Consider the following 20,176-nt stretch of genomic DNA (forward strand, 5'->3'; position numbering starts at 1 on the left):
AAGACACGGAAGTAACCTAAGAGTCCATCAATAGATGAATGGATAAAGAAGATGTGGTACGTATATATACAATGGAATATTACTCAGCCATGAAAAGGATGAAGGTTTAGCCATTTGCAATGACATGGATGGACCTAGAGATTGTCATACTAAGTGAAGCAAGTCAGACAGACAGAGAAATACTACATGGTATCAATAATATGTGCAATCTAAAAAATAATACAAATAAACTTATTTACAAACCAGAAACAGACTCACAGACATAGAAACCAAACTTATGGTTACCAAAGGGGAAGGGGGGAGAGGGAATAAATTAGGAGTATGGGATTAACAGATACACACTACTATATATGAAATAGATAAGAAAGGATTTACTGTATAGCAAAGGAAACCCTATTCAGTATCTTGTAACAGCCTATAATGGAAAATAATACATAGATAGATAGATAGATATAGATATAGGTATAACTGAATCACTTTGCTGTATACCTGAAACTAACACAACATTGTAAATCAACTGTAGTTCAATAATAAATAAGTGAACATAAATGTCCAGCATGGAGTTGCAGACATGAAGCAGCCACCAGGTCACGCAAAGTCCTGTGTACGATGCTTGAGAAACAAGACTTTACACTAAAGAGGTTTTAAGTAGGGTGGTGACAAGCTAACTTTTGTTTTCAGTTATTTGCTCTGATGGCAGACAAAATAAGAAACCCTGGTACTGAAGATAGAGGAAAGTGGAGTATTTTGAGATGTGTTTAAGAGATGAAGTAAACAGCACTCAGCGACTGATGACTGTTATATGAAAACGTCGAATTATTCCCCACGCCGTTACTTGGCTTGTCTAGAGAGAGGATGGCACCACCCATCTGAGAGCTAGAATACAAAAGGAGCTAGTTTAGGTGACTTGTGGACATGCTGAACTTGAGGATTATCTTTCATCCTCAAGGATGGGATATCCAGCAGTCAGGACACACATGAGCTAGGCCTGGGGAAGCAGAGGCTGATTTGAAATCATTAAATTCCAAGCCATGAGAACAACTGCAATTATCCCAAGAGAGTTTGTGTGAGTAGGAGAGCTTTGAGCCAGGAATGGAACCACTGGGGACACCATGATCACCTCTAATATTTATTGCCACTTGCTGTGTGACTGTGCTATGTATGAGCTTTAACTATCTTTTTTTTTTTCATTTTAAACATCTTTATTGGAGTATAATTGCTTTACAATGGTGTGTTGGTTTCTGCTTCACAACAAAGTGAATCAGTTATACATATACATATGTTCCCATATCTCTTCCCGCTTGCGTCTCCCTCCCTCCCACCCTCCCTATCCCACCCCTCCAGGCGGTCACAAAGCACCCAGCTGATCTCCCTGTGCTATGCGGCTGCTTCCCACTAGCTATCTACCTTACGTTTGGTAGTGTATATATGTCCATGCCTCATTCTCGCTTTGTCACAGCTTACCCTTCCCCCTCCCCATAGCCTCAAGTCCATTCTCTAGTAAGTCTGTGTCTTTATTCCTGTTTCACCCCTAGGTTTTTCATGACATTTTTTTTTCTTAAATTCCATATATATGTGTTAGCATACTGTATTTGTCTCTCTCTTTCTGACTCAGTTCACTCTGTATGACAGACTCTAGGTCTATCCACCTCATTACAGATAGCTCAATTTCGTTTCTTTTTATGGCTGAGAGCTTTAACTATCTTAGCTCATTTAATCTCATATCATAAATCTGCCTTCCCATCTTTCTTACTGGAACCTTCTGCAACCAGTTCGTAAAAAGTACCTACATTGACGTGGACATCAAGCTTTTCTATTTAGTAAAGTAATTTACGATCAGACTTTCTCAGAATGTTTTTAAACTCTGCAATATTTTGCCCATCTTCTAGGATTAGAATCTGATGCAGTAATAAAGACATTTGCCTTATTATTCCAGCAAATGGAATACATTTGCTGGAATACATCCCAGCAAATGTATAGATATAATCAAAACTCACCTTTGAAAACAAATCTACCAAGTTGTGCTTCTTTTCTAAAAATATAGTTATTCTCTCAGTGAGTAACTAGTTTTTAAGTCAACTACTCTGTGAGAGGATACAAATTACGAGGTTTCCTGGGGCTCTGAAGTTATGAAACTCATTCTGCCTGCTTACTTTGAAAGAGCTATTTTCTTTGAGTCAGAAACTTACTTATACAGACTATTTTACCATAATATTGGACCTCTAGAATAGGAAATATTTTACTTTTATTCCATTTACATGTATTTCTTTCTAGAGTTCACGGCTCAACATTTAATGAAGAACTGTTAATTGTATGGGTAACGATTGTGTTTTTCCTCTCAGATATATCACTTAATGAATTTAATTAAGAATGTTATGGAGGTCTGCTTCTTAGGAGGACATTTACAACTTATTATGGGCTTTAACAAATTAAGAATTTGTTCCATAAAGTCAGATTATTACAGAAACATCAAATTAAATTTTGGATGGGTTTATCACTTAATCATTCAGGGTGAGTTTCATGACACTTCATTTCTCCTGAGTTTCATTATGAACTTCTAATGCATTTATAATTACCATGAATCTTAACTTGGCACTTGTACATATACTGATTTCTTAAAATTCATCACCTCAAGACTGTAGCAGACATTTCCGTAAATATCCCTGCTTCCTTTTGTTGCTGTTTATGTCTCATCTGCTCCCTACGTAACTATACTATTATTGGTTAGGTTCTACATTCATTATTTCACTTAATCACCGTGCAATACCACTTACAGGATTAAGTCTCATTATCTGCATTTTATAGATGGAAAATAAAAAGGAAGGCAAGTGAGATTTGAGAACTTTCCCAAGTTCAAACAACAGAAGTGGTAGAATGAGGATTTGAACTCATGCCTTTCTGATGCCAGAGCTCACACTTCTTCATCTCAGCTCCGATGAAAGCCTCTTTAAGTAGGGCAACTGCGTGATCCACCTTTGTATCACAACCCACGCGTACTGCAACCAGCAAGTAGTGGAGCTGAATACTGTCTGATTGGATCAATGAAGGAATAAGAAAATGCTTGCAAGATAAAGTTATGTGGGAATATATAATATAGAAATTCTCAAAACACACCTGGGATATACAAAGAAGGAGTACCACCTCAATTTTGCAGGTGAGGAAACCAAGCCTCAAAAGCCAACACAGCTAAGAACAACTAGTAACTGGTAGGTTTGAGAGTCACACCAGGTCTTTTATCCCCAGAATCAGGTCTGTCTGCCCTGCATCCCATTGTCCTGCATTGCAGAGAGAGAGATCAGAAAGCCTGGCTCAGAGAGGCCATGCAGCAGAGTGGTGATGAGGATGGACTTTGGTGTCAGCACAAACTCTGATCAAGACCCCAAACCCTACTTATGAGCGATGGGATCTAGAGCAATAAGCCTTAAGACTCCTCATCTGTGAAGCGAGAAAAACAGAAGCTCCCACCTCACAGGACTGTTTGGAGCATCATATGAGATAATACAGTAGCATCCAAGCTCAGAGTAAGGGACTCAGTATACGTCACCCAGTATTTTATATACTCTTTTTGCTGCAAAACAGAGCCTCGCAAAATTGGAAGCTCGGGTCACTAGGGGCACACAAGTTGGATGTTGATGGTACAAAGACAAGCGTTAGTAACACTGAATCACAACTGCAAGAGCTTAGTCCCCTTTTAATGATCTTTTCATTCATACAATCAGACTGTTACCATTCACTTTTAACACGATCACTTGTTGGTCTCTTTTTTTAACAAAGATCAAGCTATACCTGAAAGTATTAACAGGTAACAGTAACAGGAGAGAATTTAGTTTAAATGTTATGTTTTTATCCCTTTCATGTTTATATTTACTTTATTTGCATATTAAGAATACTTTGCTTTCCATTTTATAATAGTGATATTATTTTCCCTTTAAATCAATTTATTGAGTTTGGAAAAGTGCCAAACTAGCAAAAGACAGCAAACCACACAAAAGTCCATCAGTAGGAGACGAGTTGAATAAACTCTACACGTCCATACAGAGTATACCAGGCGGCTGTAAAAGAATGAAGAATATCCCTATATACTCACATAAAGCTACCCCCAGGGTGCACGAGGTGAAGAAAAGTGCGTATGGTAGGCTATCACCTTCTAAGAAATAGAGGATATATACGTCTCCACTCTCAATGAATAGATATACTTTACATATTTATATATACGCGTGTATATATTTGAAAAATATGTATATTTGCCTACATTAAAAATAAAAATATAAACCAGAAACTGAAAACATATTGTCTAAAGGGGAAGGAGACATGAGGATGAAAGAATTAGGATGACGGCTAGACATATCTGAATATATTTTAAAGACTGGACTTCGGAAATATGTAAATGTTTTATGTAGTTCTAAAACAGAATTAGTGAATTCTGCTTCCAAGAAAACAGAGTAAACCTACTTTTCCCTACCCTCCTGCTAACTGCAGCTGAAAACCCCGGACAGTATATGTAAAACAAACATACAAAGACTCTGAAAGACAGAGAGAGGCAGACAGACTAGAAAGAGACCTGAGAACCTTAGAAATGACCTGGTGAGTTTTCTTTTTTGCCTCAAATGCCCTGAATGAATACTGGAAAAGCTGGTTACTTGGAAATGCCAATGGACACAGACAAAAAACAAAAATCCCCCGGGCTTCCCTGGTGGCGCAGTGGTTGAGAGTCCGCCGGCCGATGCAGGGGACACGGGTTCGTGTCCCGGTCCGGGAAGATCCCACATACCGCGCAGTGGCTGGGCCCGTGAGCCATGGCCGCTGAGCCTGTGCGTCCGGAGCCTGTGCCCCGCAACGGGAGAGGCCACAACAGTGAGAGGCCCGTGAACCGCAAAAAATAAAAAATCCCCGAGAGAAACCTGCTCTCTCAACTCAGAGGGCCAGGAAAGGGGCAGCCTAACAAGAAAGAGAATGTTTGGACAGTAACCAGCCTACTCCAGCCAAACACCACAGACAGCTACAGACATACATGTCTCCCACACCCCAGGCCAAGGTTGAGTGGAGACAAAGTGCCCCGTGTCCCCCCTCCTCCAAGTGGTGTTAGAGAAGCACAGGTGGGGAGCCTGGACTTCAAGCCACAGCAGTGAGAACGAGGTTCCCCACCCTCTCCAGGCAGGGCAATGTCAGAGGACACAAGATCAATATACAGAAAGCAACTGTACTTCTATACACCATCAGTGACCATATGGAAGCTGAAATTAAAAGCACAATACCATTCATAATAGCTCAAGAAAAACGAAATCTAATAAAACACGAACAGGAATTTTATGCTGAAAACTAATGAAAGAGAACATCTAAATAAATGGAAAGACCTACCAGATTGATTAACTGAAGGACTCAACAAAGTAAAGATGTCGATTTCCCCCAAATTGATATCCTGGTTTAACATCCTTTCTTTCAGAATGCCAGCAAGATTTTTATGGAGACGTAGACAAATTTATATGGAAAGGCAACTGAACTAGAATCGTTCAAACAATTCTGAAAATTGGAAAACAAAGTGGGAGGAATCACTCTCCTTGATTTCACTTGATTTCAAGACTTGTATAGCCACGGAAATTAAACAGTGTAGTTCTGGCTGGGGGGAGACACAAAGATCAATGGAATAGAAAAGAAAACCCAGAGAGAAAGCCACACAAATACAACCAACTAATTTTTGACAAAGATGTAAAAGCAATTCAATGGAAGAAGATAGTCTTTTCAACCAACAGAGCTAGAGCAACTAGATACTCACAGACCAAAAAAAAAGAAAAAGAAAAGAACTCCAAACTACACTTCACACTTTACACAAAAATTAACTCAAAATTGATCATAAAGCTAAATGTATATAAAACTATAAAAATTTTAGAAGATAGTATAGGAGAAAATCTTCAGGACCTAGATCTTTGTTAAGAGTTTTTTAGACATAACACCAGAAGCATGATCCCTAAAACAAAGCTTGGTAAATTGGACTTGAAAAACATTTGTTCTATGAAATATTCTGTTATGACATGGAAAGACAAGCTAGATACTGGGAAAAAATATTTGAAAACCATGTAGCTGACAAAGGACTCATATCTAGAACCCTCAAACCTCAACAGTAAAGCTACAATCCAATTAGAAAATGGGCAAATGACATCTCACCAAAGATGGTATACAAATGGCAAATAGGCACATAAAAGGATGTTCAAGATCACTAGCCCTTAGGGAAATGAAAATTAAGACCACAGTGAACCACCACTACACATTTATTAGAACAGTTAAATAAAAAGCGGTGACAGTACCAAATGCTGGAGGATGCGGAGAAACTGGATTTCTCACAAATTGCTGGCGGCAATGTAAGTGGTACAGACATTCTGGAAAACAGCTTTGCTTTCTTAAAAAACTAAAAATACACTTAACAGACAACCTGTCAGTTGCACTGCTGGTTATCTATCCCAGAGAAACGGAAACTTAGGTCCACACACACCTGTACATAATTGTTTATAGCAGCTTTATTAGCAGTGACCAAAACCTGAAAATAACCAAAATGTCCCTCCGTAAATGGATGGTTAAACAAACTGAGGAATATCCATACCATGGAATAAAAAGAAACCAACTACTGATATACCCAATTTGGATGTATTTCAAGAACATTACGTTGCTAAAGAAAAAAGGCTAATCCGAAAGGTCATAAGAGGTATAATTAATTTCATTTGTACAACATTCTCAAAATAAAAACTTCCTAGAGGTAGAAAGCAGATTGGTGGTTGCCGGGAGAGTGGGAGGGGGAGGGGGAGGGGTATAATTATAAAGGAGTAGGGTGAGGGAGGTCTTTATGGATGGGCTAGTTCTATATCTTGATTGTGGTGATGGTTACACAAATCTACCCATGAGACAGAATAACATAAACCTATATGCATACTTTTTACCAGTGTCATATTCTCGGCTTTGATATTGTACTATGATTATGTAAGATGAAACCACTGGAGGAAGCTGGGTAACGGGTATATGCAACTTCCTTATACTATATTTGTAAATTCCTGTGAATCTATAATTATGTCAAAATAAAAAGTTTTTTTAATTAAAGGGGAAAAGAGAGTCCCTAAAAACTTAAAACAAAATGAAATAAATGAACCTAGTTGTGTAGCAAGTAAGTGGCATAATCATACAGAGAGATTTTATTTCAAGGGACTTTACAATCATTATCCTTAGGATACATCCTAAAGAAAAAAGATCAGCCAAACAAAATCTTCAACTGTTTCCCATAATCCTATGGTTGGTGATAAAGTTATTTTTTTTCTGAGACAGTGCTGTGTGTATTGTGAGAAAAAGCGAATGTGCTATTCCATTAATGTCATTGGGAATTGACATTTTTGGTGTAGGTGAAGAGAAACAGACACTGAAGATCAATGAGGTTGAATAAAAATGTGTAGTTCTGGGCTTCCCTGGTGGCGCAGTGGTTGAGAGTCCACCTGCCAATGCAGGGGACACGAGTTTGTGCCCCGGTCTGGGAAGATCCCACATGCCGCAGAGTGGCTGGGCCCGTGAGCCATGGCCGCTGAGCCTGTGCATCCGGAGCCTGTGCTCTGCAACGGGGAGAGGCCACAACAGTGAGAGGCCCGCGTACAGCAAAAAAAAAAAAAAAAAAAAAAAAAAGTGTAGCTCTCAATTTGAGTTGGAAATATCAGTATAAATTCACGAAAAATTTTATTGATATTATAGCCAATAAAGGCATAGAAACAATGAACAAGTCGGTAGCAACGATCACCTCTAGAATGTGCTTTCTAAATACCATTTCCCACACTAAGGAACAAAAGCTCATATAAGTGGAGCACAGTAATACGTGTGGTAAATATATATATTTATATCCATGATAAATCTAAATATATGTGGTAAAGCTGGAATAGCTTCCCACCAGAAGGCAAGGAAGCTATGAAGGATGACTGGGGTCATGACGAAAGGACTCAGAAGTGGCTCTAATTGGTCAAAGATGAGGCAATCTGAGCCTTCATGAGGATGATGGTGATTTCGATGGATGGAAACACATCAAAATCTTTAGATCCATGAATTGATTATGATACTAACAAAAATTCATTCTTCTACTGGATCAAAGCACATCACCTAGGAAGGATTCCTGCTCTGGGGTGTGTGTCAGAGTGTGTTGGGGTCGGCGGGGAGATAAATTAGTAATTATAGGTACAGGAGACTAAAAATCATCTTTACTTGGGGATGCAATCAGCAAAATTCAGACTGAGGGAATCTCTACAGCATAAATGATGAAGTGCTTGCAACATATAAATTGTAAGGAAAAAGAAAGGAAGGGGGGACCTACAGAATAAAGAAATGTATGCGTCACATCAACCAGTTACGATGTATAGACTTATCTGGATTCGGATTCAAACAGTCTATAGAAACGATTATGAATATTTGAACAGTGATCGACTATTGGATAAAATAGAATATAAGAAATTACTGTTAATTGTTATGTGTGGTAATGAGATTATGAGTATGAATTTCTGAAGAGCCCTCTTCTTTTGGAGATATACCCTGAATTATTGTGGATGAAATGATATGATGGCTAGGATTTATTTCAGAAGCACACAGGGGAAGGAGGGGTATGAGGGTAGAAGTGGATGAGGCTATGAAAGAAACGGGATTGACCACACGTTACCGGTTGTTGAAGCTCATTTCCATATACATAAGGGTTCATCATGCTATTTTTTTCTTTTATATATATATGTATATTTAATTTTCTATGATGAAAAAATTAAAAACAATCTGGGTCCATTTTTAAGCTATTTGATAATAATAGTACACGTGGTATCCAGTTATAGCCAAAATCATGAAGGGGCTTCAACACAGCAGGCTTGGGAAACTGCGGTAGACAAAGTCACATTGTCACCCTGATTTACTGGGCACCATGTAAGCACTAAGGCAGTCTGGAGAAGGAATGGTTCTCCCAGCCCTGACTTGTGTTTATACAGAAATCTTCTCCCCGAGAGCTCGTCTCATTAATGCTCACCACATTTCCACCAGGCAGGCAGGCAATCTCACCTTCTTCCACAATGACACATGAAATTTCAGGTTCCCTCGAGTTGCTGCTGTAACTGCAGCCGGTGGCTGCGTGCTCCGAACTCCTCATGAACCTGTGGACCATGGAATTTGGTGACTGATGAGACCACCAGGCGTCTCGGCCCCAATGTGAGGTTCAGGAAATGATGACAGTGACCCACCAGGACCACTGTGCCCACGTAGGAAAAAAGAGCAAGTGTGACAACATGCATTATCTGGACACCTTCTGGAACTCAGGCCATGGCCCTGGGGGTTTAGCTCAGCTTGAGTGGACGGAGCTAACAAAGTCCTCCTAATCCCATGCGTTCCTTCCCAGGTCAACCTACCCCCTGCCCCACCTCCATCACCTATTTTTCAAGCCCACGGAAGTTACCCTACCTTTGCACAACCGTCAGTGTTCCCGAAGATGCATCCACTCCTCCTGGAGCCCAGGTTTTCTCCAGATGCAGGCAAACTTACTGCAGAACACCTTGTTGATAAACCTTGGAGACTGTCGAGGATACATTTTGCTAATTTAACAAGTTATAGACACCTGACTCATGTAAGCACTGCGTAGCTGTAAAGTACTGTGTCTTAGTCAGTCCAGGCTGACGTAACAAAATACCATAGACTTGGTGACTTAAACAACAGACCTTTAGTTTACTCCTCACAATTCTGGAAACTGGGAAGTCCAGGGTCAAGGTACCAGCAGACCTGGTGTCTGATGGGGACCTGCCTTCCGGCTTGCAGACAGCCACCTCTGGCTGTGTCCTCACGTACGGTCAGGCCCCCCCAAGATGTCTGTTCTCTTGCCCTCTGTCCATTCCCTGCTGGACCAGTGCCTGTTTTACCTACACCCCACTCACATGACCGACCTTCTACACACTTGCTTCCGGCCCAGCTAGTGACTGTTCTACTCTTTAGATCAGAACATCTCCACCATGATAGCTTATCAAAGGGGCGGTGAGGGTCATGCCCCTCTGCTAGTTTCCCTGGTAACCGATGGGCTAACCTGAGGTTAATTCCCCCTATAACTGGTAACCTTCCCCTTCCCCCAGGAGCTAAGTATGCCACCAAGTCCTGCCGGCCGTCCGCCGCACACGATGGGGTGTCGCCCCAGGACCTTGTTTCAGACACGTAAGGTGCCCCACCCATTAAACCACTGATGTCTCTGTCACTGGCTCTGGCCTCTTCCTTTGGTCTTGGGGCTGGAAAAGTACAGGGCTTGCAGGCCTGCAGGGTGCTGCCCGACACTTCACATGGCCCAGAGAGAGAGAAAGGGCTCACCCCTGTCCTTTACTTGTAAGGATGCTAATCCCATTTGGGGGGCTCCATTCTCACGACCTGTCACCCTCCTCCAAACACCATCACATTGGGGTTTCAACATATGAATTTGGGGAACACAAACATTCTGTCCACAGCAACTTGTCTCGTCGAATAAGTTATAGCAAATACTATTATTACTGTAATTATGATATATGCACACAGAGGAATATATTGATATTAGACATTATTTAATTCTTAAAAATGTAAACCAGAAGCTTGTCATCTCTCCTACTATTTAGAAGAGTCTAAACCTCCACCTTACATAGAGTTATTTGTTTTTCACGTCATTGATTAAGCAGGTACTCTATGCAAGAGGGAACAGCAGTGCATAGACCTACAAAGCCCTGCCCGCCTACAGCATGTATTCTGGTGATAAGAATACAGACAATTAAGCAGATGCAAACTAGTATATATAGAATGGATAAACAACAAGGTCCTACTGTATAGCACAGGGGATGATATTCAATGTCCTCTAATAAGCCATAATGGACAAGAATATGAAAAAGAATATATATATATATGTATAACTGAATCACTTTGCTGTCCAGCAGAAACTAACACAACATTGTAAATCAACTATTCTTCAACAAAATAAATTTTTAAAAAAAAGAATACAGGCAATGATGTAAAACTCTGTACTGGCAAAATAACAGTTATGCAACCTAACGACTAAGACCCTTAGTTTACAAACTAAAGTGTGTGGGAAACATTACACAAATTCATTTTCCAATAAATGCATTTAATTTCTATTTTGACCCCCATCCCTACAAAACAGGCAAAAGAAACAAACCTCAGTCACGCGGGGGATTTTCTCTCATCCTTCTGCCGGCTCGAGTCAGGGGGTGATGAGGTGTCAGCCCACCTCAGGGGGGGGCCTCACCAATTCATTCGTCCATGTAAGTCCCCACCGGCACACTCCATGTCCTGTTTCTTTGCACTGACTTGATTTTTTAAATACTGCATTAAAATAGGATTTACCTTGATGACAGCATTTGGGGTGGGGGATGTCTCCTTAGGTTTTGCTCTCAAGGTAAGTGCCTCACTCACCCCCCTGGTCCTAAGCAGACAAGCCAACATCTGAAGCCCCTCTGGCCTTGGGGTTGCTTCTTCCCAAGGCTCACCCAAGCCTCGCGTCGGGGAGCTTGGACTCAGGGAGATTTCTGAGGGTTGTTACTTATTTCTACAGATTTCCTTTCCTTCCAACGGAGCAGAATATTATTTTATTTTTCTCAAAGATGGGACAGGAACTTACAAAATCACTCCTCCTGAGAGAGTGTTTTCTGACTTTGGGTTTACTTAATAAGGCACCTGGAGGCAGACTGTCCAGATTCGTGGAAGATCATCGGTGCCCGGGGGCCCTGCTCCCATATCCAGGGCAACGTTCCTACTTTTCTGGCCGATGGAAATTGAGTCCAGGAAGTAACTAAGAGCCAAAAATCAGTCAGTTGTGAATGACAACTTATTTTTAATCGTGTTAAACTGCTAACTCCCCAATTAACTTCTCCATCCAGAAAGTGCTTTTCTCCCGATGAAGCTCACAGCTTCCCGACAGCAGTAAAAATGTTAGAGCCCATCAGCCCCACTGGCTGACATTCAGAGTCAGCGGTACTTGAAGTTACATTTTAAAAGGCTCATGGGGAAAAAAAAATCATTCAAAAAGCATTTAGCTCTTCAAACGTGTTCAAGCCCAAGGGTTCACTGCATTCTAATTACTCTGGTAACTGCTTTGCAAATAAAAACTTACAAGCAGAAAATAAACAGGGGAAAAGAATGGCCAATAGCTTCCGTCAAAAAAGATGAAGGTAAAGAAATTATATGTTTAGAGTAAGGTGTTTTAAAATACTGTATACCTCAAAGGAAAAATGGTCTTGAAGCAAGCTCTTTCTTAAGTGAAATATCTTTTTTCCCCCTAAGAAACTTAGAAAGAGCCTTTGTAAAACCAGAAATCCCTCTCGGAGGGATACACATATCCATGGCAACAACAGTGTGTGACAATAAAATTAGCTTCAGAAACAGAAGAAATAGAAGATATTCAAGTACAGAGAGATTAGGTGATGATTCAGGACACAGTGATCTCTATGTATATTTTAAAAATTATCCCTTGCCAGAAAGGATTTGAGATGACTTAAAAGGAAGCATAAAATCTAACCAGATAACTCCCTCTTGTGAGAGCACCGCAATCATAACCAACTGCTGAACAATCATGGACAGGAAGACACTGGAACTCACCAAAAAAATACCCCACATCCAAGACAAAGGAGAAGCCGCAAGGAGACAGCAGGAGGGGCGCAATCACAGTAAAATCAAATCCCATAACCGCTGGGTGGGTGACTAACAGACTGGAGAACACTTACACCACAGAAGTCCACCCACTGGAGGGAAGGTTCTGAGCCCCACGTCAGGCTTCCCAACCTGGGGGTTCGGCAACGGGAGGAGGAATTCCCGGAGAATCAGACTTTGAAGGCTAGCGGGATTTGATTGCAGGACTCTGACAGGACTGGGGGAAACAGAGACTCCACTCTTGGAGGGCACACACAAAGTAGTGTGCGCATCGGGACCCAGGGGAAGGAGCAGTGACCCCGGGGGAGACTGAACCAGACCTACCTGCTAGTGTTGAAGGGTCTCCTGCAGAGCCAGGGGGTGGCTGTGGCTCACCGTGGGGACAAGGACACTGGCAGCAGAACTTCTGGAAGTACTCCTTGGCGTGAGCCCTCCCAGAGTCCACCACTGGCACCACCAAAGAGCCTGCAGGCGCCAGTGCTGGGTTCCCTCAGGCCAAACAACCGACAGGGAGGGGACACAACCCCACCAATCAGCAGACAAGCGGATTAGAGTTTTACTAAGCTCTGCCCACCTGAGCAACACCCAGCTCTACCCACCACCAGTCCCTCCCATCAGGAAGCTTGCATAAGCCTCTTAGATAGCCTCATCCACCAGAGGGCAGACAGCAGAAGCAAGAACTACAATCCTGCAGCCTGTGGAATGAAAACCACATTCACAGAAAGATAGACAAGATGAAAAGGCAGAGGACTTTGTACCAGATGAGGGAACAAGATAAAACCCCAGAAAACAGCTAAATGAAGTGAGGATAGGCAACCTTCCAGAAAAAGAATTCAGAATAATGATAGTGAAAATGATCCAGGACCTTGGAAAAAGAATGGAGGCAAAGATCGAGAAGATGCAAGAAATGTTTAACAAAGACCTAGAAGAACTGAAGAACAAACACCTAGAAGAATTAAAGAACAAAGAAACAGAGATGAACAATACAATAGCTGAAATGAAAAATACACTAGAAGGAATCAAAAGCAGAATAACTGAGGCAGAAGAATGGATAAGTGACCTGGAAGACAGAATGGTGGAATTCATTGCCACAGAACACAATAAAGAAAAAGCAATGAAAAGAAATGAAGACAGCCTAAGAGACCTCTGGGACAACACTAAACGCACCAACATTCACTTTATAGGGGTCCCAGAGGGAGGAAAGAGAGAGAAAGGACCAGAGAAAATATTTGAAGAGATTATAGTTGAAAAGTTCCCTAACATGGGAAAGGAAATAGCCACCCAAGTCCAGGAAACTCAGAGAGTCCCAGGCAGGATAAACCCAAGGAGAAACACGCCGAGACACGTAGTAATCAAATTGACAAAAATTAAAGACAAAGAAAAATTATTAAAAGCAACAACGGGGCTTCCCTGGTGGCGCAGTGGTTGAGAGTCTGCCTGTCGATGCAGGGGACATGGGTTCGTGCCCCGGTCCGGGAGGATCCCACATGCTGCGGAGCGGCTGGGCCCATGAGCCATGGCCGTTGAGCCTGCGTGTCCGGAGCCTGTGCTCTACAACGGGAGAGGCCACAACCGTGAGAGGCCCGCGTACCAAAAATAAAATAAATAAATAAATAAATAAAAGCAACAAGGGGAAAACAACAAATAACATACAAGGGAACTCCCATAAGGTTAACAGCTGATTCCTCAGCAGAAACTCTACAAGCCAGAAGGAAGTGGCACAATATATTTACAGTGATGAAAGAGAAGAAACTACAACTAAGATCACTCTACCCAGCAAGGATCTCATTCAGATTTGACAGAGAAATCAAAAGCTTTACAGACAAGCAAAAGCTAAGAGAATTCAGCACCACCAAACCAGCTCTACAACAAATGCTAAAGGAACTTTTCTAAGTGGGAAACACAAGAGAAGAAAAGGACCTACAAAGAAAAAACCAAAACAACTCAGAAAATGGTAATAGGAACATACATATCAATAAGTACCTTAAACGTGAATGGATTAAATGCTCCAACCAAAAGACACAGGCTCACTGAATGGATACAAAAACAAGACCCATATATGTGCTGTCTACAAGAGACCCACTTCAGACCTAGGGACACATACAGACTGAAAGTGAGGGGATGGAAAAAGATATTCCGTGCAAATGGAAATCAAAAGAAAGCTGGAGTAGCAATACTCATATCAGATAAAATAGACTTTAAAATAAAGAATGTTACAAGAGACAAGGAAGGATCAATCCAAGAAGAAGATATAACAATTAGAAATATATATACATCCAACATAGGAGCACCTCAATAAATAAGGCAACTGCTAACAGCTATAAAAGAGGAAATAGACAGTAGCACAATAACAGTGGGGGACTTTAACACTTCACTTATACCAATGGACAGGTCATCCACAGAAAATTAATAAGGAAACACAAGCTTTAAATGACACAATAGACCAGATAGATTTAATTGATATTTATAGGACATTCCATCTGAACAGCAGATTACATTTTCTTCTCAAGTGTACACGGAACATTCTCCAGGATAGACCACATCTTGGGTCACAAATCAAGCCTCAGTAAATTTAAGAAAATTGAAATCATATCAAGCATCTTTACCGATCACAACACTATGAGATTAGAAACAAATTACACGGGAAAAGATCGTAAAAAACAAACACATGGAAGCTAAAAAATACATTGCTAAATAACCAAGAGATCACAGAAGAAATCAAAGAAGAAAAAAAAAATACCTAGAGACAAATGACAATGAAAACACGATGATCCAAAATTTATGGGATGCAGCAAAAGCAGTTCTAAGAGGTAAGTTTATAGCAATACAAGCCTACCTCAAGAAACAAGAAAAATCTCAAATAAACAATCTAACTTTACACCTAAGGAACTAAAGAAAAAAGAACAAACAAAACCCAAAGTTAGTAGACAGAAAGAAATCATAAAGATCACAGCAGAAATAAATGAAATAGAAACAAAGAAAACAATAGCAAAGATCAATAAAACTAAAAGCCGTTTCTTTGAGAAGATAAACGAAATTGATAAACGTTTAGCCATGATGTTCTACTACAAGAGTTGCTTGTAGTAGTCTCTCAGGATGCTTTGTATTTCTGCGGTGTCCGTTGTAACTTCCCCTTTTTCATGTTTATCATGTTTAAATAGCCAAAGCAGTCTCGAGGGAAAAAACGGAGCTGGAAGAATCAGACTCCCTGACTTCAGACTGTACTACAAAGCTACAGTAATCAAGACAATATGGTACTTGTACAAAAACAGAAATATAGATCAATGGAACAGGATAGAAAGCCCAGAAAGAAACCCACGCACATATGGTCAACTAATCTATAACAAAGGAGGCAAGGATATACAATGGAGAAAAGACAGTCTCTTCAATAAGTGGAGCTGGGAAAACTGGACAGGTACATGTAAAAGAATGAAATTAGAGCACTCCCTCACACCATATACAAAAATAAACTCCAAATGGATTAAAGACCTAAATATAAGACCAGACACTACAAAACTCTTAGAGGAAAACATAGGCAGAACACTCTATGACATAAATCACAGCAAGATCCTTTTTGACCCACCTCCTAGAGAAATGGAAATAAAAACAAAAATAAACAAATGGGACCTAATGAAACTTAAAAGCTTTTGCACAGCAAAGGAAACCATAAACAAGACGAAAAGACAACCCTCAGAATGGGAGAAAATATTTGCAAATGAATCACAGAGAAAGGATTAATCTCCAAGATATATAAACAGATCATGCAGCTCAATATTAAAAAACAAACAACCCAATCCAAAAATGGGCAGAAGACCAAAACAGACATTTGTCCCAAGAAGACATACAGATGGCCAAGAAGCACATGAAAATCTGCTCAGCATCACTAATTATTAGAGAAATGCAAATCAAAACTACAGTGAGGGGGCTTCCCTGGTGGCGCAGTGGTTGAGAGTCCACCTGTCGATGCAGGGGACACGGGTTCGTGCCCCGGTCCGGGAAGATCCCACATGCTGCGGAGCGGCTGGGCCCATGAGCCATGGCCGTTGAGCCTGCGCGTCCGGAGCCTGTGCTCCACAACGGGAGAGGCCACAACAGTGAGAGGCCCACGTACTGCAAAAAAACAAAAAACTACAGTGAGGTATCACCTCACACCGGTTAGAATGGGCATCATCAGAAAATCTACAAACAACAAATGCTGGAGAGGGTGTGGAGAAAAGGGGACCTCTCGCACTGTTGGTGGGAATGTAAATTGATACAGCCACTATGGAGAACAGTATGGAGCCTCCACAAAAAACTAAAAATAGAATTACCATATGACGCAGCAATCCCACTACTGGGCATATACCCAGAGAAAACCATAATTCAAAAAGACACATGTACCCCAATGTTCATTGCAGCACTATTTACAATACCCAGGTCATGGAAGTAACCTAAATGCCCATCAACAGAAGAATGGATAAAGAAGATGTGGCACATATATACAGTGGAATATTACTCATAAAAGGGAATGAAATTGGGTCATTTGTAGAGATGTGGATGGACACAGAGACTGTCATACAGAGTGAAGGACGACCAGAGGCTTCTGCAAGTGCACCCAGTCAGGGAGCCTCTCTATCCGTGGGTTAGATATAAGTTAATCCAAATGTGCTGCCAGAGGTGAGAACTGCTGATGAAGGGACGATTGCAAAGACTGCTTTTCCTTCCAAGGGGTAATCAAAAAACTTCAGCAACTGTTAATTCTGCAAATGCTTTGAGTTTACCAAGGTAGACTCTGGGATACTGAAGACTCAGAACAGTCTGAATGACTTTAAAACAAATCAATCCAAAAGGAAAACTCTCTAGGTTGCTCTCCAGTTATTAGAAATTTTAAAGGTTAATACAATGCTATCTGTTTACTTCACCAGTATGACAACTAAAGCAGAAATAATAAGACAGTCTTTCAGTGCAATACAACGACTCCAAGGTTATTCCTCTTTCGTGTTTTGCTCCACATTTAGAGCAGCCTCCAAACATATATGTTGCAATTGCATTGTGATTGGTGTGTGCCTGGTGTACACCTGCACATCATAAATAATGGAAAAGGACAAACTGACTTCATAGATAACATAATTACCCACTTTAGGATCAATTAAAGCAGGAAAGATGTTAAATTTACCTTATGTTCCCATTAATTTGGTACACGGTCCCAAACAACTAAATGCCACTGTACAAAAAGATCCAGGTGACCATAGGTTGCAATTCTAAGGTAACGGCCACTGATCACTAAGTCACATTCTCTTTATTGGATGATTAACCAGTGAAGTAGCTCTCTATTACTATCCATTTGCCACCAGTTACGTACAGTATAAGGTGAGAGGCAGTGTTGATATATTGCTGAATAAAAACATCTAAAAAAAAAAATCTAACCAGAGAGTATAAATCAAAACCGGAGGCAAAAAGAGAAAGAAAAACAACGTTCCAGACATAAAATAGAGGCAGGAAAGAAGCTGAAATAAGCCCGCAGAGTAACTGATCATGAGTGCAATTATATCTCGTGTGGACTAGTGGAAATGTTGAAACAGACTCTGAAAGTGAGATTTGGAAAGAGCCTAGGGAATTGCTGTTACTACATCCACACAGCACAGAATCGGACGCCCAGGGAAAGGCACATAGAGGACCGACCGGGTAGGAGTTGATCTTCTTTCCTTCAAGCTTCATATCCTTGCTGCTTTTGCTGCTTCGACCTCAGACCTTGTCTCTCCTTTTTCATCCGGGTGAATCCCTGAGGGTAACCAATGAGGGTGAGCAAGAGGATGGAGATTTAGAGGCAAAATACCGATAGGTATTGACAGAAGCTGGTTACCTTATTGTCCAGCGGTCACTGTGCTGGTTGTCAGTATGACAGGGAAGGGAATACAAAACATAGAAAAGGATGTGAGTGGGAAAGTTAGTCACACCATCACCTTACTGCTGATTCCTAGCTCATCGAAAAAGCGAAATTTCTAAATCTTTAAGGATCTATCGGTGATTTTTAAATGCTGCTAAATTTTTCTTCTGTAACCCTAGTAAGAAAATTAAATACTTAATCGAAGCATTAAAACTTTATCATTACAACCCATATGTTCTTAGCACATTTGGCAGGAGACTTCTGCTACATCTGGAAAAGGAATGCAGATGTTACCATAATTTATTCGAGCACCTGCCGTATCACATGATCCCCATCTGAAGGAGAGGTGATGAAAATATATTTTTAAAGTTTCTTGAAACTAACACACCATTGTAAAGCAATTATACTCCAATAAAGATGTTAAAAAAAAAAAGATGATCAGAAAAAGTTTCTTACTCTATCCTTTTGATACATATTCCAAAAATGTGGGGGACCATTTTGGCTGTTTACAGAAGCTGCAACCACCCATGAAAAGCAGTCCCACTGTTGCCATAGTGATCATGAATGCTGGAGCCATTCTGCCAGAAATATCATTCACTTGAAAATTGAAGTCCCCGAGTGACAATAAGCTGAGGACACTAATATCAGATGGGATAACGTCTAAGACACAGTAAGGCACCCAAACAAGAAGCGAGAGACTCAATTCACTTTACCACAAGTTATAGGAAGGATGGATGGCAGACACACTCACAGGAACCCAGTGTTAGAGATCAGAGAGCTTCCACAGCCGAAAAGTGCATCTGCTACCTTAAAATAAAAAAGAAGGAAAAAAAATATATACACACTTCCAGGACAGTGATGAAAAGACAAAGACATGCTGGCCAGACAACGGCGTTTATTTTCCATAGAACTGACCTGCTGAATCAAACGACCTTATCCCCAAAAGTGTAAATGATCTTTTTAATATGGTGAATTGTATATTGATATAAACGCATACTGACTCTCAGTAAAGAAGTGGGTGTCACCATTCAGGTGGCCATCGTGAACCATGTGAATGGTGCTCCCAGGAGGTGGTCCTTTCTGCCCAGCACATCTCCTCCAAGACCTGAGTCTGTTTCCTCGCCGCCATGTTGCTCTCAGGTGACTCTCACTCTTGCTGACGGTGAGTGCCTGTGACTGAGAGTGAGGATGTGAGAGTCACCAAAGGGCAGGAGAGTAACACATGGCCTCAGGAGACTCTGGTGGCCACCTTCACTCAACAAGTCAGCTGAGAAGCAGAAGAGGTCCTTGTGCTGAGCAAAAGCAGAGAAAGGAGCAGACAGGAGATGGAGAAAGAGCCCCCCACATTCCCTGTTCCAGCCTCTCCCGAGATCCAGCTGGATTCCTGCCCTTGGGTTCCATAAGTCATCCCCAGTGTTTATAGTTAATCCCCTGTTTCAACTACATTAGCTGACACTTGAAATAAAACAACCTTAAATAACCAACTCCATCCACAAGCAGCCAAGGGAAGTTCTTCAGCCATTGTCAACGTCATCTTGGTATAAAGCCACCATTTCTTCCTCCTTCTTCCCTTGCCCTTGGGAAGTTCCATCAACGTTCATGTTTTCTGCTACCCGGTCACATTTCATGATGGTGCCGCCCAAGAGAATACAT

This window comes from Phocoena sinus, chromosome 17, assembly GCF_008692025.1.
Source record: "Phocoena sinus isolate mPhoSin1 chromosome 17, mPhoSin1.pri, whole genome shotgun sequence".
Lineage (NCBI taxonomy): Eukaryota > Metazoa > Chordata > Mammalia > Artiodactyla > Phocoenidae > Phocoena > Phocoena sinus.